This window comes from Corvus hawaiiensis, chromosome 3 (assembly GCF_020740725.1).
Source record: "Corvus hawaiiensis isolate bCorHaw1 chromosome 3, bCorHaw1.pri.cur, whole genome shotgun sequence".
NCBI lineage: Eukaryota > Metazoa > Chordata > Aves > Passeriformes > Corvidae > Corvus > Corvus hawaiiensis.
In genome coordinates this window covers 103,806,137-103,829,308 of record NC_063215.1, presented here as the reverse complement: position 1 = coordinate 103,829,308, position 23,172 = coordinate 103,806,137, and the positions used below count along the sequence as shown (strand labels likewise).

General features: G+C 45.4%; 1 long non-coding RNA gene across 1 annotated transcript; it reads right to left on the bottom strand.

Moving 5' to 3' along the window:
* Window positions 1-1,830: 1,830 nt before the first annotated feature.
* Window positions 1,831-8,490, bottom strand: LOC125323642. The gene is made up of 4 exons (XR_007202591.1): window positions 8,236-8,490; window positions 4,200-4,431; window positions 2,794-2,861; window positions 1,831-1,996 (listed from the first exon to the last, which is right to left on the bottom strand). It is a non-coding gene; the product is annotated as an uncharacterized LOC125323642 (long non-coding RNA).
* Window positions 8,491-23,172: the final 14,682 nt, after the last annotated feature.

Genomic DNA, 23,172 nt, shown 5'->3' with positions numbered 1-23,172 from the left:
CAAATTTCACTGCCTGTGAGAAGAGCTAAGTTACTTGATGTCTGGATCATTCACCGTCTCGCCTCCATTTGCCTACTTTTCAGGAGGGTTTGAGATAAGGATATGACAAGTCTGCATAAGGATTTTCACCTCTCCATCTGCTTGCAAAGAAAATCAGATATCTGAGCCCACATACCCTCCTAGGTGTGGGAATTTGCTAACTGTTCATAACATGCCTAAGCTGCACTTGTTAATTTTTCTTTCAGAAACACCAAAAGTAGAGAAGGGACCTTCACTCGAAGGGTATCAGCACAGCAGTGAATAGAGATTACCATCACCAAATCAAAACAGGGGAGGCAGTGACAGCATGGAAAGCTTGCACTGATTTAAGCTGGTATAATATTTCTGGTGCCTGCAAGGTAGGTGTATATCTCTGGAGACAGACTAAGCTCATTCTTATGCACAGCCCCATGAACAGCAAACAATAAAGGCCACTGTTTACTGCCCTACAAATATAGTAACTGGCACAGGTGATATAATGGATTTAGCTGATTTGGGAAACATTATGAATTTAAATGTTTTTACTATCGAATTCAAAAGACATCTGCAGGTGCAACCATAAAAGGTGATACAATAAATCACAGGGTTTTTTAAACTCTCCAAAGCTGAAGAGAAGATGGAGTTAATTCAGAAATGTTTATTTGATTTAGTTGCTGTTTGGTTCACAGGAGACTCCCCACAGGGGCAATAAAATCCAAGGCTGCCTTTTTTATAGTGCAAAGATTTTACACTGCAGTCCTCTCCAGTCTGTTTAAACATGCCCCTTTCTTGCTCCAAATACTAAGAAATTCCATTCATCACAACTCAGAAATTTCAGAGATGGAAATGATCTATTAAGCCCTATGATCCATCAACCGAAAAATGCAGAATTTCTCCCTATAGTGCATTTTTTTTCTTAATGTTTTGTCCATCAAGTTTGTAAGGTCACATTAGTGAAGTGTACATTTCATTACATTTCATGTTTATGTCAACAAATAATATGTGGTTACTTAATTTCAGTATAAGTGGTCGTACGGATGTACCAGGGAAAGGGAGCAAGCAGTAGCCAGCATAAATGGCACATGCCAGAATCAGGAGGGGTTGTTTTGTTGCTAAATGGGATCAGTGCTGTGCACAGTGGGCTTTCAAATATTCCTCTTTGGAGAATGGTCATTCTAATGTCAGTCATTAGCAATTTGCTGCTGGTCACTTGGGAACAGCATGTTTCCTGCAAATTGCTTCTATTAAGTCACCAGTTCTTGTCCAAATAATTGACTATGAGAGAGACAGAGCCTGTGTGAGATGGGCGTTAAGAGGGTGGCAGCGTGTACGGACACACTGTTACAGGACACACACTTTGCATTTTTTGAATGCCAAAAATTAGTGGAATGGGCTCAGATCTCTTTTATGCTGGGGTCAGGCTGGAGCTGCACCACCAAAGTCCAGTGGAGCCCTTTGAAAAGCCAAGGCTAATGCACATGAGGTCAGTTTCTGGCAGCAATACAGCAGCACATTTGCTCGTCTCTGAAATGCAGTCACCTCTGGCATGAAACCTGGCAGCTGTTGCACATAAAATGGTCAGGATGTGGACCAATATCCTTCAGGAAAGGAGGAAGAGAAGAAGAAGAGCATGGAGGAGTCTCACTGGTTTGCACCCTTCTTATTCCTGTCATCTGCCCCTTTAGTGAAAGCTCTTCTACACAGTGTTGTTAGTTCAAGCACCTGCTCTTTTGACAGCCTTTTATCTCACTGAAAATAGGTGTTTCAGCATGACAGAACATACAAGGAACAAAACAATTTAACTTACCTACTAGAAAGAAAAATGCTGGGGGAAAAAAAGCAGGTCGCAGTAGCACATCAGGAGTCAGCTGTCATTCTCATCAGGAGCTCCAGTCCTCTCACCATACCATCTGAATTCTTTAGGTTATTGCTGGACTGCTCCTGTGGCCCTGCTGTACTTGGTTTGTGAAGGCTGAACCTGAGAGGGTACAGGGCTCAGAGGTAACAAATGTCCTCCCAATAAAACTCATGTCAGAGTTATAAGGAAGTTTCAAAGCTTGTTGTTGTTGGGGTACTTTTGAGATGCCAGGAAAGGAAGCTTTGAGTTCATACAAGTAATTCTGGAGCCGCTGAAAATATATATTGTGACCCTAATGCAGGAAACAGAGGTGTGGAGAGAGAAGCAGCAGAACCTTTGAATCCAAAGCTGCCAATCTCTGGACTGGTGTAGAGGGGACTGGATGGTTACTCCCCAAAGTCTGGGTAGGAGCCATGGGGGGTACTGGGAAACCAGAGCTTAATTGCTGCTGTCATGGGAGAAGGCAGCAGCAGCAGGACAATGGATGGGGGTCAGAGAGGGGATAGAGGAGGCAGCCTTATGTAAGCCATTTCTCAAAGTTACGCAATGGAGTAAAGTAATAACACTAATGCACTTCTATAATGCATTCCTACAGAGATTTAAAATGCTTAGAAAAGTAAATATTGTATCACAAGGTGGCAGATGGAGAAAGCAGAGCAATAAGGAAATTAGTGGCTTCCTTGTAACTGTAGGGAGAGTCAGAGTTGTGGTGGGGAGCAATAGAAAGGTCTCTGGAGCCCTCTGAGCACTTGGTCACAGACTTCCAAATGCCCAGGTGTGCTGGACAGGAGAAAAACTGGTATGTTGGGAAGAAATTTTTCCTAAATCAGGGAAACAAGAAATGCATTTTTCAAGATGGGAAAAGATGTTTGGTGAAAACAACAGAGAAACGTTTTGGGTTCCCAGGATTTTATTACCTTTTCTAGTGTGAGCCAAAGGATTCTATCCAAGTTTCCAGAGATTATTCCTCACAGGAAAAGCAAAGCTGTAATAAAGGACATAGCACAGTAAAACATGGCGCAGTAAAAACAACAACAATAATGAAAAGATGTCTTTTGTTTAATCACCTGGACAGATCCAGCATGATGCAAATAAAATATGGGATAACAAGCTCCAAGAGGCAGGTCACATCTACAGGGGCTTGTCAGGCCAAAGCAGCAGAGGGAGCCAGAGTGAGGTGCAGGTGGGTGGCGAGGAAGGGCAGCGCTTCCAGGGACACGGATCTGCCTGGGGTCTTTGTGGTAAAGCTGCTCTTTGTCATCAGTGCCAGTGACCCTTAGGAATTGTCTGCTCTCCCAAAAAACTGTTCAAACCACTTGTTGATTTCCCACTGACAACAGACTGTCCACCTCTCCTTACTACCTCCCTGGGCTGGATTAGTCCCTTCGGGGTTACTGTGGGGGGAGTAACAACCTCGGGAGCAATCACTGGATGCAGAGGGACCTCCATCCTGCAGAGGATGTGTTCTGTGCCTTTGAACATGTCTGCCCCATGCAATAAGGAGTGCTGAGATCACCCTGCTCATCCCTGGCTGTTAATTGCTGTGTGCTGAGGACATCCCCTGACTGCTGCTTTGCTGGTCTTACAGCTCTCGGTCCATTCCTGTTGCTCTGCCTCCACTCATGGGTGCAGCTGCACCCTTTCTCCTGGGACAGGAAGCTCCTGTGCCATGTCCTCTCTTCTGCCTGTGGTACTGCTGTGGGCAGGACAGATCTTCCAGGAGACATTTTAGCTGGGGAGGTCAGATTATGTGGCTCAGGACTTTTTCTGCAGGACAGAAATGGAGCGTTCACCAAAAACTCAGCTCTCACCCCTCCTGGACTGAGAGGAGGGCTCAGCCATGCAGCCAGAGGTAATGCTGTACAGATCTGTAGGAGCAGTCCTGTGTTTTCTGTGTTAGCTCAGCTTTCAGGAACTTACAGAAAAATACATGTCCTGTCATAGGAAATGCAGTAACTAATAAACAATGATCTGCATTTCTGCAACATTTAGCAACTGCTCATGACTTCAGTGTTGTAACAGGTCAGCAAGCAGCCAGGTGTTGCCCCCATTTCTGGTTGGGGAGATCTGGAGCACAGGACCATGGCTGAAGGTTGCTTTCTTTTCCAGAAGGGGTGGTGCATGGCGTCCTTCCCTGTTATAGTCTTTCCATGGGCAATACTGCTGCCAGGAAGAGCTGTAATCTCCCCTGGGTTGGGAAAATGGCACAACAGGCACATGTCCAGGTCACGCTAGCTGGCTCACTCATCCAGCAGGTTTATCTGTGGGTCCAGAGGGGAGCAAGGTAGTAGAGTGCCAGCCATCTCTGCTGGAAAGTCTGTACCTGTGGCTGCCAGGAAGATTTTGGCCATGGCTACATGAAATCCAGTGCTGTTTGGTCAGTCTGAAGCTGATGCTCTCCTCTGCTCTGGCTCATCTGGACAGGATCCGGCATTCTGGGCGAAAGCGAACGCAGCAGCTGAAGCTGGCACAGAGGGGACTGAGCCGGCTTCAGAAGAAGCATGTGGCTTTCCAAACATCTTGCAGTCCAAAGCAAAACCAGCAGTTCTGACATGCTGTGAGCAATAAACAATGAGCTTTGTCAGCATGTCTAGAGGAAACGATAATTCCCGGAGTGTGAATGATGAAATGCTAACCAAGATGGAGGCTTTGGATAGCATTGTGGTTAGGAAAGCATATGTGCATCAGTGTGGAAGAGCTGACACTAACACTAAGAGCCCTAACTAAGACATAGAGATCTTCCAGGTCTCACAACTTACTCCCCAGTGGTATTTTCTCCTGTTCCCTATGTGAAGTGTAAAGCACTGCTTGTGCTTAAAAGGGAGATTTGCAGTGCTGTAACCAGCGCTTGAATCTGCCCCTCTGGCTGCACGGCCCTGGCTCTTCATCACCCACAGCTCAGCCCTGCCACCAGCCCTCTGAGGGCTTGGTGCAGGGTAATTTACTGTTGTATCTGCATTACGAGATTGGCTGTTCCTCTTTTCTCTTCTTTGAATTAAGAGGCAGCTCCGGTCACTCCAGCGTAATCAAAAACCGAATGAAATCAGGGGGAGTGTTTTTAAGGTTACAGTCACCTTGACAGAGACCTGGTAGCCCAGTGCTTAAAAATTTTGCAAATCTTTTGCACAGTTTTGAGGCCAAAAAGAGTCAAAGTGCGTTTTTCCCCTTTGCTTGGAAAATGTTAAAACTGTTCTCTGCAAACCATGTGAAATGTTTCCAGTCACCTCAGCAATGAACAGCATTGACATGCATGTATTAGCAGAAAACAAGAATGACTAGAGTCAGAGAAAATTATGCAATTATTCATAGTAATAATATTAATTTCACAATGTCATCGCTTTAGGTGCCTGTTGCAATAAATAACCTTGAGAGTTATCTTAGTGTGTGTGACAGAGGACGTATGTACAATTGAGATCGGATTGCACAATAACTTTTTCCCAATGTGCCCTATGAAGCATGGAACCTTGATCTCACTCACCAGTCACCCACGCTGGGGTTGCTTTAAGAAAAATGACATTCAGGACCATTATTCAATGGAGGAAAAAAAAAAAGACTCAGCGTTCTGCTATGGCTAGTGTTACCCTCAGGCATTTCTGGCATGTTTCCGTTGTAAATTCATTTTACATGTGGCCAGGAAGTACAACATCTTGTTGCATCTTAAAAAAAAACCTACCATATTTTTTCCCTGTTGCTCATTTCCAATCTACAGAAGCATCTGGTGGGAGCATGTCAGAAGATCTGTCACTAAATGTAAGAAGTTCAGCCCCCAGTGCACTTTAATGCCTGAGTCTCATGTGAAAGAACAAAGTGAAATAGTATTTTACTCTTCTACTTTTTTAACGGTGACTTTTTTTGTGTGTGTGGTTCTTTTTTTGAGTAGGACAATGTTTTTCTACTAAATACTGTTTTCACCACTGTCACTTCTGAGCAATTTGTTTTTGGATAGAGAAAAAAATTAACACTGTTGCTTTCCAGGAAAAGCCTAGCACCATGAGTTTCCACCAAAGCTTGGCCCAGGTATCCAAGTTTTGAGACACCCTTAGCAAAAATTCCACACGGGGAAAAGTGATAAAAGGCCAGACACTCAAGTTTGCATGAGTGGTACTGCAGGGCTTGAGATGATGGCTGGCCATGCTGTGGCATTTGCCAGAGGGCCACAGATTTGTTGGAGAGTATGAGGGCTTATCTTTAGTGTCATAAACATGGCCTCTCTCCCACCTCTCATTCCTTTCTATTTCTCCCTCTCTAGACCAAGCCAACATCTGCATCACCATTCCCACCACTCTCACAATGGCAACCCCAAAAAATGTCTGTTGATTGTTAGGAGGAAGGTAAAGAGCTGTTTGCACAGCATAAAAATTGCTTTCATTGCTCCTACCAAGCCAAGGTCCAAGCACCATAGTCTTGTGCACTTTCTACTGGCACAGTGCCTGTCCACTCCCTGCCCATACATATCGACCTGGAGCTCTGTGGTGACAGAATTGGATCATTTCTGCCATGCTGTTCTCCCATGACCTGCCTGCTTCTGTCCCCATACCTTGTCTCCCATGAGGGTTGCTGTCTCGTGGTTAATCTGGGAACTAAGATGTGAATAAGAAAGGTTGCATTTCCCAGAGGTCAGGCTGGTTCCCCTGTCATAAGCCTCATGCTTATAATAGAAGCAGGAAAATTTGAGAAAACACATCTGATGTAATTAGTGTAACCTTTCTGCCAGGTGGTTAACAGCAGAGAAAAATGTTTGGGTTTAATATACCCATGGCCCCTCTTGATAAAGGACTAAATTCCAATCTCCACTTAGAAACCTGAGAAAACTAAACATACCCTCCCCGGGAGCTCTTAAAGAGATGGATTTCCACCACTCACTTGCATTCCCAGATCTTTATTGGGCAAGAGGGAGCACAGTCATAAAGCCAGGCAAAGCCAGCAATGGCAATATATATCCAGATAATGAGCAAAAGAACCCACTTTTTCAAATCTGTTGGCAGAGCTCCACCTCCCTTCCCCCTGTTTAGTGAAAAGGTGCCCCAAAGAGAGCTCCATGGCTCCAGCACCTCAGCCAGGATCAGGGAGCAATCCTACCCAAAGAGTCATGGAGGAGCCAGCTGCCGGTGCTATGGATAGAAGAGCTCTCAGCTGCCTGCACAACCACCCAAAGACCTGGTGAGAACACACACTGGTACAATTCAGGGTGAATCAGGCCACAGAGTGGCACAGAGCTGCTAGGCAGGAGTTCAGGCAGCAGAGTGCCATCAACTCACGTCCTCCAGTTATCACCAAACTGGTGATGGAATGCTGTGTACCCACACTTCTACCTCCTTGTGAAGCCTGCAGGCAGAGGTAGAGGAGGAAACACTCTTCCAGCCCTTTTTATGGCATGTCGTGAAAGCAATCCAGGTATGCAAAGGACAGACCACTTTCCCATGCAACTGAGATGCTGCCTCCTCCAAGGCACTATCATAAAAGTCAGGTTTTCATTTCAGTGTGCCCTGAGCACATGGGTTCTTAAGGCTTTTGGGCCTCAGATGGCTAAAAAGGAATCACTGTGGTCTCCAGAACTGTTTTATCTTCTCAGCTGTGCTTTACTGGGAGGCTGCATCATGCCGGTTTGGAGGTGGGAACCTCTCCTCTCTGGTCTGTTGGGCCATGTAAGCTGCCCTGCCCAGTACTAGAATTTCAAACTGTTTGGAGGCTGCTGCTTCATGCTAACTATGTTGTGCCCAGGGCAGCATTTACCATGAGAGGTACATGGGTGCCATCATTTGCAACTGCTTATGAATGATTTGGGGCTGAAGTTGTAAATGCTGGTCTTCAGTCTGAAAGTCCTAGAGGATTTAACATGTTTAGTCTGCTTTAGGAGACTGACAGCTTTTTAATTACAGAGTCTACTACTCTCCCCATTCTCTTTTACTGGGTCAATTTGGAGTTTACTGAAATACCCATGGGCTGGCTACCGATTCAGTGAGGCCTAGGATGGATTCTTCACCACATTTAGCTAAAGCTAAGTTCAAAACTAAGCATTACTCTCAGAGCTGAAGCTGTGGAGATAGAAATGATTGGGAAGGTGTATGTGGAAAGTGCTAAGTGTGAGGGATTTGGATGCTTTCCAAGTTTTGCGTATTTCAACCTTTTGTCTGACTAATTTATACATTACACCCATTCTAAACCTAGAAACATAATCAGAAGACCTAAAATAATCCCTCTGAGATTATTATAATCCCTCTTAGATCCCCTTTAAACCTACCTTCCCTGGAAGAAAAGGAAGGTGCTTTCTCCTTTCTGAAATCCCCCATTGAAACAATACATAGCTTTGAATGCAGAGCAAGAAACAGGAGTCAGGGGTAATAAAGGAGAAAACTTACATGGAAAAGATAGAAATAGTCCAAGCAGAAGCAAAGAGGCAACATGAGTTGTCCATGGGCGGCTATCCTGGCAGATTCACTCATCTCTGCCTCCATCACATGGGGAAGCTGTGTTGACTGGTCAGTGTCCCAATGGAGCAGTGAAGAGCATTATTTGGTGTTTGAATAACATATCCAGCTGTCCTCTTGGCTAGCCAAACACATCGTGTGACATGGACACAGGTAAGAGAATCTGCCTGGACAGCCTCGGCAAGGAACAGAACTCATTTTCATTTTAGATCTCTTCTTTTCTCTCTTCTTTTTTCCATTCCTTCCCCTCCCCTCTTTTTCTTTGTTCCAGAAGGCACCCATCCAAGCGGCCCCACTAGCTGCCTGTGCCATAGAGCTGTTTTCCTGCAGAGCAGCCATTGGCTGGCAGCAGCTGGTGGGGGAGCTTGGCAGCGGGAGCTGTGGTGACCTCTCTGCTGTGGGGTTTGCACAATGCCATGGGAACTCCTGGAACGGATGGGAATGATGTACACAAGAGATATTCCTGGGGCCATTACACAATGCTGGAAGAGGCTGGATTGCAGTGGTCCTATTAATGTCTTTCATTCATCTCCAGTGAAGTCAACAGTTGAAAGCAATTTTAAGCGCTTGGATCATCCAGAATATATAAATACCTGTGTTCTGTGTAGCTGTAAAAATTCAGTGATAAGTATGACTCCCTGGTGAACGAACAGGGTATCACAGGCTTACTTTGTCTTCCAAATGGGTCGGAGTTGAATCTTTTACTGGATTTCCACATTAATTTTCTCTTAACAGGTTAGATTTTCACTTGGAGAAGGCATTGTTGTAGTTCTCAGACTCATGATCACAACAGAAACACCTCCAGATTTTCCGAAGATATTTAAAACAAATTTGTTATAACCTGCAATTTGGTACTACTTTCTCATGAACACCTTCATTTTTATGTATCAGTATAGGTCAGGCTTATGTATTCCATATATATAGATCCAGTAACCTTGAATCAATATGTATCTCTTCATGACTACTTTAAGAGGTACTAAATTCATTAACCTTTATAGGCAATAATGACCTTTCCTGTGGTATTCTTGTTTTGCACCATTATCTGAAATAATGAAGTTACAGCCTTTTCTTCAGATATATGATGTTCAAAAACAGTATCAGCTTTGTCTGAGATGATAGTGTTTATAATCTCTTAAAAGAAGAGCCATTTAACATTTCTTTACAATGGTGCAGTTAGAGCATTTCTAAGAATTTCAACAATTGCTGAAAGTTTCACCTGACAGCTGGTTGAAAAATGTGGAAAATACCGAAGTGTGCTCAAGAGTCAAATTGATTTGGCTAGTGTGTGTATTTCTCTAGGCTTTAAAAATAAGGCAGTGGGATAAAACAAATTCTGATCTTAGCATTAGGCTTTCAGGCAGACTGTATGCTGTGTTTTCCAGTGTGCTTTAGCACTTTTACTCCATGTGCAAGGTAGATATCTATAGATACACACATGCTGCCCAGTTTTCTGCACTTGCATGCTCAGCTGAGCCGTGTTTGGGCTTCAAAGGACATGCATGCAAATACACATTCATGTGCATGCACACAGAGATAAATCCAGCTGTGAACATGTATGTGCAGTAAATGCAGAATTTTTGCTTGTATTGCACCTGCTGCCTTGCAATCAAAGACCTCAAAGTATTTTGAAGTCATTTAAATACCTTGTCCCCTGTTCACACGTTTCACTCATTTCTGTGCTTCTCTCTGTCCACACTAGATAGGCAACAACTAAGCCTCCTGTCACTGTTGCAAAGTGGATATATTTATACATTTTCTAGTGAAGTGAGCTGATTCCCCCAGGTCCTGAAAGGTTAGCAGTCCTAGGAGCAACACCCACATTGTCGCCCTAAACCATGTACTCATCATCAGAGCTGGTGATCTCTCCAACATCTCTTTTTCGCCACACACTGCTTTTGTAGATTTTCATATCCTGCTCATCATCCTGAAGCAGAAGGAGAGACATTTGAAGCATCCTCAGCTGTGAAAATGGTTTGTTCAGAACCTCAGCCTTATTTTGTCAGAGGGAACACAAGTGTGGTGATTGTCAGCTGTGTGAATCCCAAGGGAGGACCACAGGATTCCTGCTGGACAACTGATGAGCCAGGCACAAAGCATCCCAGGTCTGCTCGGAACATCACAGAAAGACTAATAAAGTTTTAAATTAAAAAAAGAAATTCCATCAAGATTAATCTTTCAAAAGCCACAGTCCATCTGGGTGCCTTCTTCCTTGGTATTAATTACAAAGACCCTAATCCATAAGCAAAATATGAGCGAGATGTAAGCTTGCTACCATTGTCTTTAATATTTTGATTGCTAACAGGGCATGTAATCCACCATGAGTAGGAGTTCATCAAGCCTCAGGGGCTACCTAAAGCACACAATCCCTCTAAAAGAGTAGTAATCTCCTCCATGGAATCTTCCATCTCATGAACTAATAAGTGATGCTAAAGGCTCATTTGCTCTGGGATCTCCCGGTGGTGGAGGGGATGACACCGTACCCAGCTCCAGGCACAGCAGAGAGCGGAGCCCTGGGATGACTGTGGGCAATGAGGCAGATTCCTGGCACTTTTGCCTTTGAGGTAAAGAGCCCTTCTTCCTTGGCACGTGAGTGCTCTGCCAAAATTTGTGAGCATGGACACTGGACTGAAAAGATCCCACCAGCGGTTTCAAGCAGTGAGATCAATAATAATTTCCACACTCAGCTCTTTTACATAACACTTCCCTCCCTGCTCCCCTGGGATAAACAGTGGGACTCAAGGCTGACATTTTGCAGATGCTGGGAGAGCGGGCAGGTCCAGCAGTGGCAGCAGGAGGAGGAGGAGGCAGCATGGGGGAGAGGCACAGGCAACTGAAATTCATTACTTGGAGAGGTTGTGAGGGTCAGTGACAGTGGCACTGAATGGATTTTTCCAGCCGTTTTGAGATGAGATTTGCACTCTGTAATCTGAATGCTTTTATCTATTTCTGAAAATAGACAGGAATTTTTTCCACAGGCTGCTCCAATCTGGCCATGGAGATGCAGGGAAGGATTACAGGGATAAATTCAGGTTTTGTTAAGCAAGCATAGCTTTTCCAAACCAAACATAGACAGCATTCTCACAGCACAAACATGTGTACAAGAGCTCTCTTGTCAGAAGGACGTGTCCCCTTGTGCAAGAGATGAAAGTGCGAGGTGCTGTGCACAGCCCTGGAGCCCTTAACTCCTGTTTTGTATTCTGCTTGCCTCTCCAAGCCAGCTGTGCAAGAGCCAGCAAGGTCTCTCCAAAGCTGCAGAGAATGACCTAGATTTGTTTCTCTGCTGAACCGACAAGTACTAGTTTACTCAGTGATTATTTTCTGTTTCACTCACATTTTGCTACAGTTGAGTTTCCTCTCTTGCTTAGTCATGTCCTCTTCTGGCAGCAGTTTCTCTGAAAAGAGAGCTGATTCTAGAAATTAGCTAGGACAGAAACTGTTGAGTGGTGTATTACAGCACTTTCAGGGATGAGGAATTGATAAGAATCCAGCTTTATTCACTAACTTTTTCTATTCAGAATAGAAAATATGATTCAAGGGCTTGGTTTTAGTGTCACTAAAATGTTTTTAGCTAGAATCTAAAGGATGTGCCTAGGTGTGGATATACTGTTGTCTTGAGGCAAAATAGTGTGGGAGAGCAGGACCTGCAGTTGCACAGCATCCACTGTGTTCACAAGGTTTTACACTTTCCTGGTGTCCCTCAGTGCCACCAGCCTGTCTCCAAGCACCACACCTGCCCCGACTTGAGTCATACAGTCACTTTCCTGCCCAACTCCTTCCAAGTGCCAGTAATTTTCTCTTACCTGCACTTTAGCACCCCCACTTTAAATAGAAAACAGCTGCTACGAAGCCCAGATATACCCTCTGTGGGTGGGAAGAGCTGGGTACTGAGCTGTAACTCTGCTCTCTCAGGCTGCAGACATGCCATTGATAGTGGCCAAATGTTTGTGCAGGGGCAAGTGCTGGGCCAGCAGATCGGGAGCTTTCCTTACTGTCCTGCCAGGAGGTGGCTCTGCCTAGCCATGCCCAGGTGGCCCATGGAGCTGCAAAGTAAACATTCAGGAGCAGTAACTCTTGGGGAAAGCGAGGGAAAGGAAAAGGTAATTGTATTAAGCACTGCAGTCATTGATGGTAGTAAAGCCTTTGAGGTGTGGGGGTATGGATCTGCTTGGAAAATTCTACACATGGCCAGGGCCACAGCAGAGCTCGCAAGGGCTGGAAAACCATGCCAAGAGCTGAGCTGTTGAAGCATCTTGACAGCTCTGAAAGATGATGATGGTGAGTGACCGTTCCTTGGAAGCCTCCTGGAGATTCAGACCAGGGGAAAGGTCTCTCAGGAGGCAGCCAGATCACTGAGCTTCAGCTGTTTGACAGAGGTTTAGATCAGCCCTTCTCAATGCAATGCAGCATGTCCATCAAAACAAAAAAGCAAACAAGTTAGCAAGTGCAAAAACCCATTGGCGCTCACCCATGCCCTTAACATTTACCAGCAGCTTCTCACCACCCTCCTGTCTGTGCATCCTGCCATTTGCCTGAGCTCAGAGCACAGTTTTATTTCAAGCCAACAGCAAGCACTGCCTGGGGGGTGCAGACACCTTCAGATGCAGCCGCTCAGTGCCACAGAAGATGAGACATCAACCATTTCCCCTTGGCGAGCTGATACGGACAGCAAAATTAGTTGAATCCATAATTTGGAAATTGTTTCTATGATTTACCAAGGCAGTCAGACTATGGCTCTAAACATCACCTTCTGGACAAATGAAGATACTAAAAACATACCCTAAGGAAGCGTTCTGAGGAATTTTCTTGTGGGGCAGGATGTTTGTGCAGATGGCAACCTAATTCCAAGGATTTAAGATGGTGCTTGAGCTCAGCAGACTCTCCACACTTGCTCCTAATGGTCCCACCAGGTGCAGTTCCCCACGTACCAGCCTTCCCACACTGGTGCTAGATGGGCTCTGTGCTTCAGCTGGCTCTTCTGCCTCTCTCCCTGCCTCCTCCAGTAAACAAATAACGGCAGACTCCTGTTCAGCCTTGTCTATTTTGGGATCTCTAGCAGTCCTACTGATAATCACTGTTATAAATGTTTACACTGATAGGAGACTGGCCCATATTGTACAGAGATAATAACAGTACAATTTGATATTCATGAGGTGGTGATGATCTCTAAATATAGAAACAGAGTAATTATTGCTGGCATTACAGGCTGGGTTTCAAAAAGCAGATAAATGGAGAAATGGATATGCTATTTATTGCAGCTTCAACAGTAACAACAGGAAAGCTGTCTCCCTTGATTAGGCAAGGGCCAGACTGCAGAAGGCAGAGCTCATGGCAGGGGGTGAAGGGATGTGATAGCTACCAGTGGAAGGGAAAAACACAGCCATAGAAAAGAAATCTGAAATGCACTCAAGGCCAAGCTCAAACCAATGAACGTGACTATGCAGGACGGCAGTGGAACAGGTTGAGTGTACCAGGAAAACCCATTGTGACTGGAAAAACCATCACAGACTTTTTTACCAAAACCCCTTAAGGAAAGGCAAAGCCTTTGGCCAACACAATCAACACCTGTCTGCAGCTGGGTCAGGCTGCCAGGGTGCAGTGAGAGCATGCTGGACTGAGATCCCAACCATTTGCATCCATGGGCAGTGAGCTTTGGCCTCACTCCAACCGCATGAGCTGCAGGGGCACTCAAGGCTTGCACACAAGGCTGAGCAGGGGGAATGGCAACCCTGCATGCTGACCACTGAAACAAGTGCAAACTCCTGCACCTGGGTCAGGGCAATGCCCGGAATCAATCCAGGCTGGTGGATGAAGGGATTGAAGGCAGCCCTGTCAAGAAGGACTTGTGGTTTCTGATGGATGAAAAATTGGACTTAACCAGCAATGTGCAGTCACAGCCCTGAAAACTAGCTGCATACTGGGCTGCATTTGAAGCAGTATGGCCATCAGCTCAAGGGGGTGATTCTCCCTGTCTTCTCCACTCTGGTGAAACCCCACCTGGAGTGCTGCATCCAGCTCTGGGGCCCCAACATAACAAGGACATGGCCCCGTTGGAGTCAGTCCAGAGGAGGCCACAAAGATGCTCAGAGGGTTGGAGCACCTCTGCTATGAAGACAGGCTGAGAGAGCTGGGGTTGTTCAGCCTGGAGAAGAGAAGGCTCGATGGAGACCTTATAGCAACTTCCAGTACCTAAAGAGGGCTTACAAGAAATATGGGAACAGGCTTTTTAGCAGGGCCTGTCTCAGCAGAATGTGGGGCAATGGTTTTAAATTAAAAGGGACTCATTCCGTTTAGATATAAGGAAGAAGAGTTTTACAATGAGAGTGGTGAACCACGGTAATAGGTTGTCCAGAGGGGTGGTAAAGGCCCCAGCCTTGAGAACATTCAAGCACAGGTTGGACAGGGCTCTGAGGAATCTCGCCTAGTTGAAGATGATCCTGCTTATTGCAGGGGGGTTGGAAACGACCTTTAAAGATCTCTTCCAACCCCAAATCTTCTGTGATTCTATGGATGTGTGCATTACATCATTTCCCTTTTCTGACTTCCTTTGCTTCATTTTAGGAAAATTCAGGTCTTACTGAAGACAAGAAAAGTATCAGGCACTCAGTGTTTCTGATGAGCAGGCTGCTGGTTGACTACAGAGTCCTTCAATATAGGTGCAGGCACTTAGCTTTGGGCACGCAACTCGGTATTGCTGAGGAATTTCCTGGCAGCATCTCTGCTCTGTCAATGCTGTGTATGTTGGGGTATGTGTTTGGGGCCATGTCCTTCTCCCAGTCTCTAGAGGATGCCAGCGAGGTTAGTTACCTAATGACTGGGCAGATCCCCATCTGTCTGGAAGCACGGCCTTTGCAGTTTCCACAGCAGTGGTACCCACAGAGCTGATCGCTGCACTGGCCAAACTGCCAGAGCCATCCAGGATCCGACACTGTTTTGTGCAGCCCTTCCCACCCACCCGTGTGAGGAACCTCACCCCTGGCTGGTGTTTCCACAACAGACAAAGCCAGATTTGCTTAGACTTTGCCCTTTACCATCACTGTGCTGGACAAAGTGCTCAGCAGTTTCTGTTGCTGTAGAGAAAAACACGTGGACTGTAGCCAGGCTGCTTCCCCAGAGAGATCAAAAGAAGTGAAACCCCAAACAGAAAAGGGCAGGAGCTGTGGGTTCACCTGGGGTTTGATTGTTGGTATGACTCTTGACAACAATTTACTGAAGTGAGATGAGGAAGGGATAAAATTACCCACCGGTAGCGGACTTCGGTCTGAAAGGTCCTTGCAAAGAGGATGTTTCTAAGACCAGCAATTCCTGAACCCGTCTCCTTATTAGGTGATCCTGCACTCTCAAGTTCTCTGAGGTTTAGGGAACTCATGCTTGCATGTGAATTTCACATGGATCACCCCAGCAGATGAAGAGTGAAAATTATTCACAGGCTCTGCTGCTACCCTTCTGCCCTTCCTGTATCTTCTCTATGCTTACTACTGTGCAAAAGGGGAGAGGAGAAAAGAGAGAAGAGGGAGAAAAAAAATCTAAAAAATCACAAGTAAGAAAAAAATTGAGGTGAAACTTCCTAGCATGTATACAGTGTTTAATATGTTCCTGTAGGTATACAAATATTGACTAAACCTTAAAATGTAATATAGTTAACTGAAGTGGGTTATTCTGTGTTGGAGCAGAGGGAGTCAAAGTTCCCTAGACTTTTACAGCTCTTTGTCAGACAACACCTCAAAGTTTTTATTTAAGTTTTACAGTTGGGGAAACCAAATTGCTGAGAAGTTACATCACTCAGCCAAGAACTGCAGCAGGTCACTGGCTTTACTTCCATGGGAGCTCAGCCTAGTTCTGGGTCACCAGCACTCTCAGACAAGAAGGGTCTTGGTTAAGCTGGACATGCGTGGGGCTTCAAATTAGTTGCTCCCAGCAGCAAGAGCTACCTGGCTTTGGGGAAACTCTCCTGTGCTGTGCTTGGATGTGTGTCAGGATGGTGCAGAGAAATGAGTGGCTGTGCCAAGCCAGTGTCACAGTGACTCTGCAAATGGACCCTGAGCTCTCAGACGAGCTCCAGGCTTGTCTGCACCAAGTCGGCTCTGCACAGACAGATTCACTAGGCATTTTGCTTAAATAACTGGCAGGGGATGTTCTTGCTGTTGAACATGTGTTTCAGTTGGATAGAATCTGCTCAGCCTGTAGGGAATCTGTGCTGTGGCAAAGGCAGAGCAGAACAGTATTTTAAAATTAATAATAATAATAAAAAAAACATTTCAAGCATAGTTTGTACTCTGCCAGGGGAGGAGCTCTCTGCCCCTGGGGAGTTTTCAGGATGCTGAGCCATGAGAGCAGTTGCTGCTTCCCTTCTTGCTGCTCTTAAGCAATACATTGCTCTCCTAGGCAGGTGATGATGGAGGCAGAGCACCACCTTCTCTAACATAATCCAAAGTTCCATTCAGTCTGTGCAGGTTACAAAAGAACGCTCAAACTGGGATGCTGCTTCAGAGCTGGAGGACAGAGCCATTTACCCTGTCATTTGCAGGTCCCCAAGGGCCTTGGAGGAGCTCCAGGGGTCCAGCACAAGGCAGAGAGAACTGGGTGTGCTGGCAGGAGGATTGGATTAACTATGAGAGTGGTGCTGCTGGGAAATCTGTAGGCCCCACAAATCAAAATGCTCAAGAATGCATCGCTGAGGTCTGCTGCTGTAAGCTTTGTGAAGAAAAGACAAATCATTAGTCTCTAGGGACAACACTAAATTTTGCATAAGGGAAAAATGTGACATTCATTTGTAACTTCCAGGTTTTCCCAATTCCCATTTGGTCACAGTTCAAGGTTGTGCTTTCCGATTGCAGCTCTTTACTGTTGGGCTTTTTTCCCCCCCACAAAATATGCATTTTGTACTGATGAGGTCAATGATTGGAATTTTCTATTCAAGAAGCTTTTCTTCTCAGTCTCAGATGGCCACAGCCTGAGCAGCTACACAAATCTGAAGGTCACCAGCATCCTTTGGCGACAATCAGCGTTTCTTACCAAAATCATTTCACTGTGCCAGAGACCTGGTCCACCCCTGCATTAATCTGGTTGTGTGAAACCAAGGGGTAAAATGAGGAGGAGCAGAAGAGAAGAGAGCCAAGAGAAGAGGGTTAGAGTGGAGAAAAGGTGGGAATCCCAGATCTTCCCTTCTCACATGACTTGTCTTATGCACATTACAGAGAAGTTTGTCAAAAGTGTGTCTTCACAGGCTGCCACAGGTCAGTCTGCTGAGGGTGGGAAAAATGAGAGTAGGACAGGGAGGGTGGGAAGTGGAAATAATTGTTGTTTTTAGCTCAAATCAACATGTCCAAATCAAACCTTCACAGCTATCTTTCCTCATAACTTTTTCCACTTCCACTACCTGCAACCATCCCTTTGGAATGAGCGGTGGAAACAGTCCTTGTGGGTCGTGAGAAAGGATCAGACCTCTAAACATGTTGTTATTCCTGTTTTCCAGCTCTTGGAACTCACAAAAACAGATGATTAAATAGAGCAGGTAGCAGTCAACTGATCCAGCTGTCCCAGCAGGTACAGGGAGTTCTCTGTGAGGAGCAAAACTGCTGGAGTAGACATTTTCCCTATTGTATAGTCACTTGTTATGCTTTACAACCAAAGCAGTGCAGATGCTGCAAAGAGACATCACCTTACTAGAACACCTTTTCCTGCATGTTCAGAGTTATTGTGAATGCCTTGTCTGCATTGCCCTGTAACAAACAAACTGAGAAGCAAATCAGCATCTCTCATACTTTAACAAAGCAGTCTGGGGTTTGCTTTACAGATGTAATTATACAGGAGATAAGAGAAAGGGCTTTAACTTTGATCCAGGTTGCTTGTCATGAATAAGAAAAAATAAATATCAGTAACCACATAACACACATACACCCCTTATCTAGTATGGACAATTTTGAATTTATGATAGCCTTACACCTTAAAAGAAAAAAAAGGTTTCTGTCTTTCTGCAGGCCTCAGAGCTATGGGGTCTATTAGACACAGACACCAAAGTTCATTTACCGCTTATGAACCATCACTCCTCTCGGTGATCTGACTGGAATTTACTTCTCCTCAAGCATTTAGAGCCATCATGGCAGAATTAGTTTCAAAGCTCAGAGGTATTTTCTGGAAAAGCATATGAAACAGGCCACACTCACTGGAAGCTGTGGGAATAACTTGCTGCGATGTTGCTGTTCCCTGTGTGTACTCCAGGAAGAGCTCTGTGCACATGCCTGGTGAGAACGGGGGAATAGGAAAAGGTGAATGGCAGAAAGAAGCCCACATGGCCTGCCCTGGGGCTCTCTCAGGTGGTTCCAGGAGCCAGGACATGGGAGAAAATTAGGTGAGAAGGGAAAATGCAGCAGGGAATTACTACAGAAGGGGCTTTTTGCTGTCCCTGAATGGACCAGGCTTTTGGATGGTGGGAGGAACGGGGCCCCTTTGTTAGCTTTCCCCACCGCTCCTCATGACTTCCTCAGCTGAGCAAATTCCTTGGTTTCTGCTGGGAGAAGAGCTGCAGGAACTTACGAGTCCAGGCTGAGGAGAGGACTCACGGGTCTCTCTTGGAGTAACATTCCATGGAGTAGTCAGACACAGAGATGAGAAAGCTTCAAAGCGAATCAATATGCAACATACGCAGCGCAGAAGACCTCCAAAAGTTACACTCCATGACAGCCCTGGTCAGTGAGTCTGGAGCAGGACAGGGGCCAGCAGAGGCTACGCTGCTGCCAAACAGGAGCAGAAGCCCAGGACAAGCACCTAGAACACTGATCTCACACTCTGGCAACAGCCCCCAGCCAACAACAGCATGGGAAACAAGTTACACCAGTCCGCAAGATACAGAGCCTGAAGGAAGGATTACAGACTTCCAAGCAGAAGCAGTACAGTCCATCATGTCTTCAATCCCACATCACTGTGGGGACACTCTGTGCCCCAACTCTGCTACCCACTGAGACACAAAACACCTCCTGGCCTGGCAGCCTTGGCTGTTGTCCAGCAGGATTGCTGGTGAAAATCAGCCTTTAGGAAATGCATGGCCACCCCACGAAGTGTGCCATTTTGCTTCAGAATGCTAGCACTGTTCTCAGAGAAGCCAAAGCCATCACAGTCTTTGCTGTCTGCATGGGGTCACTGGTTTAGAGTGGTCCCTACTGCAGCAGCATTGGGGCTCCTGGGCCAGCTGGTCCAGGTGAGGTGACCCTGCTCAGACACCTGTGTATAGGTGCTTTAATGCAGTCACTGCTTTGCACTGCCTGAGTAGAAATTCAAGGTCGGGCAGCCTTGGGAGATGAAAATCAGGGTCACTCAGTAGTCCTCAGACAACACTATAGATACAGCACCTCTGGCAGCCCTGGGTACAGTGAGGAGAACATAAAGCTGCCTGCAAAACCAGCAGCAGTGCTGCTTGCATGCGTGTGCAATTGGGAATGGTCGTGCTATAAAGGGAGAGTTTAAAAACAGCCAGACATTTTTCCTTTGTTCTTTGTTTGTTTCTGCCATGACATGAGGCAAAGAGCAATGTTCTACAGATGGTCAACAATGAAGCTGTGTAACAAAAGAAAAAAGCGGTTGTCCTAAAACATCTGACTGGGATCCATCATGATTAATCAAGGGCCAGAAATAAAAGTGACCCCCACTGCACTGGTAGGGGGAGCTGGGAGCCGATTCCTGAGCATGTCTAATATACCATATCAAAAGGCTACCTGAAAATCCCTCACTGGAGTCAGCTGAATTATTCAGGGACCTCAGCCAACTCAAGTATCTTCTGCTTTATGAGCCTTGAGGACCCTAAGGCATGTGCACTCTTGCTATTCGCTGCAGTGGATTCAGACTGGCTCTCTGCTATCTATATTTATCACGATCCCCTCAGGAAGTGTTTTGGCAGGATTTTGTAATGAAAACCCTGCCCAGAGCACTCTTTGGCATGCAGCGAGCAGCCTTAAAATAGTGCAGTGACATACTGCAATAATTACTCATATTAACACTCTTCATTGTGCTGTGTGACGCTTTGTCCCCGTCGCCTGGCTCATCCCACCACTTGGCGCATGGTGGGACGGCAGGAAGGAGCTGACCTTTCCTAAAAGGCAAAGTTCAGCGCCAGGCCCAGCCCCGAGCCCCTGAAAACCGGGCAGCCGTGGCTGCGGTCCCATCCATCACTCCAGCAGAGAGCTGGCACCAACCCCCCCATGTGCTTCCAGATCCAAAGTTTGCAGGTGTTCAGGCAGGATATTTTGGCTCCTCTCAAGCCCGTCAGTGTTGTTTGAGGAGATGAAAAAAAAAAAAAAAAGCATAAAAGTCCAACCACACAGGATAACTGTGAGGAGCAGGCTGCTTGCTTGCCAGTGACATGCTGGCTTCCAGTCTAACCCATACATTCAGGTTTTTATCCCCTTTGGAGTAAGTCTTCATGAACTGTGCTAACACTGTATCTCGTTTCACCTTAAATAGTAACAAAAGAAATAGTTTTCAGTCAGAAGAGGGATGGGGAAGTGGGGACAGCTTTGTTTGAAGTTGATAGAACCCTCAAAGTTTCAGTATTCTTGAGAAAAATTTCTCTGTTTAAAAGAAAGAAAACAACTACTTTAATTGCTTGAATTGTGCATCTTGAGCATCTGCAGCGTGTTTTTTCTGTTGATGACAAAACGAGCTTTTGAGAAACATTTTGTTACTCATGCCTATTTACCTAAACTTGCTGGATTTCAAGAGCTCCATCTAAAACCCATCCAAGTCAATATAAAGAAAAAAACTTCAGTGGGCTTTGATTAAAACCTCATGTCATCTAGGACTGCTTAGTATTCCCCACAGTCATGGTCCACATGTTTCAGGATGACACAGTCCTGTAATTGCAGAGGCCATGATCTCAGAACAAATATTGATGTAACTGCTTAATTATGGCTTCACAAGGAGAGAGAATAGTGCAGTCCTTCCAATATACTCTGATTCAGCGAAAGTTATGGCACAAAGCCTCCCTTCGATCTTTATTTTCAGTGAGTGCACTGTCAGTTTGGGGGAAATTAGCACCTGATGCCATCATTCCATTTGCTGGGATATGAATCAGTGGGTGCATAAAGACACCCCAACTACCCTCTTAGTGTGTGCCAGCCCTTTGTACTTCCATGGTGTTATCTCAGCAGATCCAAGCCCCTCCTGAAGTTTAGCTGTGCCTGCTAAGGAGTTACATGCACGCTGATATTTGCCCGCTTATGTAGGCTCGATGAATTCAAAGACACAGAGAGTTTCAGAGCATTCACAAACAACAAAGTGTGACTGGAGGAACAACAGCAACTGGAATCAACACATAAGGCTATTTTTTTCATTAAGAAAACTCATTTAGGCCACATGAGCTAGTGAATGTGTTCACAACCACTTCTGTAACTATGATGCCATGGAAAAATGCTATTCCAATAAAGCATCTGGCTAAATACAACAGACTCCCATTAAGTGAGCCTACACTTTTGTCAAACTGCAAGACATCTTTCAGAATATAACAAAGAACATTTTTTAAAGCTGCCTTTCTCTAGCTTGTCATCAAATCTACCCTGAAAGAGCAGCGAGGCAATGAACTCAGTATCTGACTTTGTAACGGGATAGGTATCTGCCAAACGCATCGTCACCAGCCAACAATGCACTAGTCATATAGATTTTTTTTTTTCCATGCAACAGCCTTTATTAAAACTTTCTCAATTAATTGTGTGGTCTCCAGGACCTTCTGCCAAGGTCACCATTCATGGCTGAAAGGGCTGCTCACTGAATAATGGACAGTAACTTCTCTGGAGACTTTCTTGTAAGCCATAATCAAACACAATCTTCTGTTAATTGCCTACGCATATTTGGTGCATTAACAAGAGGAGCTTTAAATACATATATATATATATATATGATGTATGTATAACCAAACACAACTGCAGAAGGAAAAGCTAAGATATTAGCACCATACGAGGATCCTGTTGATGACTTTTCTATCAAAGCCAGATCTGATTGCTGAGATGGGGGAAATGTTTTATTTTGCATAAAGCCCTTATTTCAGAAGACCATGTCTCAAATGCAGTGCTGGATGGCTACTCCTGTTCTTGAATAAATTCTTGCCTGTGAGAAGAGGTCAATAATAGGCTCTTGACCTAATTATAGCTCTAGATCTAGCTGTCTGCTGCAAATTCACTCCTAGACATCTGATTTTGAACCAGACTGGGTTGGTTAGTCACAAAGGCTTCTCCTTTGATGTGCAACTCTCTAGGGCACAGCCTGTCTCACCACACTCAAAAGACTAAGAGGTCTAAGGAAATGCTGTCAGGAGCAAGCAAGACCTCACCAAATCAAAGCAACCAACTCACATAGCATCAAGTAACATTGTGTTATTAGAACTTGTGGAAATGCTGATATTTAAAATTGATCAGTTGCCTTGGCAGTTATCAGAATGGCTCTCAGCCCTATCTCACCATGGCTGAACAGAAGTTGATTGCTACTGCTGACCAGTCTGTCACTAAGCTAAGCCACAAGTGGCCTCCCCTCCCCAAAAGGTTCCTCAGTTTGCCTTGCAATCTCAAGGAACTGATACCCTCTGCTGAAACACAGCACAGAGGAGGAGATACCACTGAGAGCTCCAGGTATTGGCAGAGCTCAGCAGGAAACCAGGAGGCATAAGGGGAACATGTGTCCTGGTCTCTTAAATGAAAAAACCTGCACATATCTGAGCCTTCTGCTGGTATCAGTCCTCTGCTCTTAAGGCCACTCATAAAGAAGAGCATCTGGAGACAGCATATTTTGGTTTTCAGATGCCTCAGGTGAGGCTACAGGCCACCCTTCTTATACCAAGCAGACAAGATCAGGCATCTTTACATGTCTTACAACATTGCTTCTTATCAA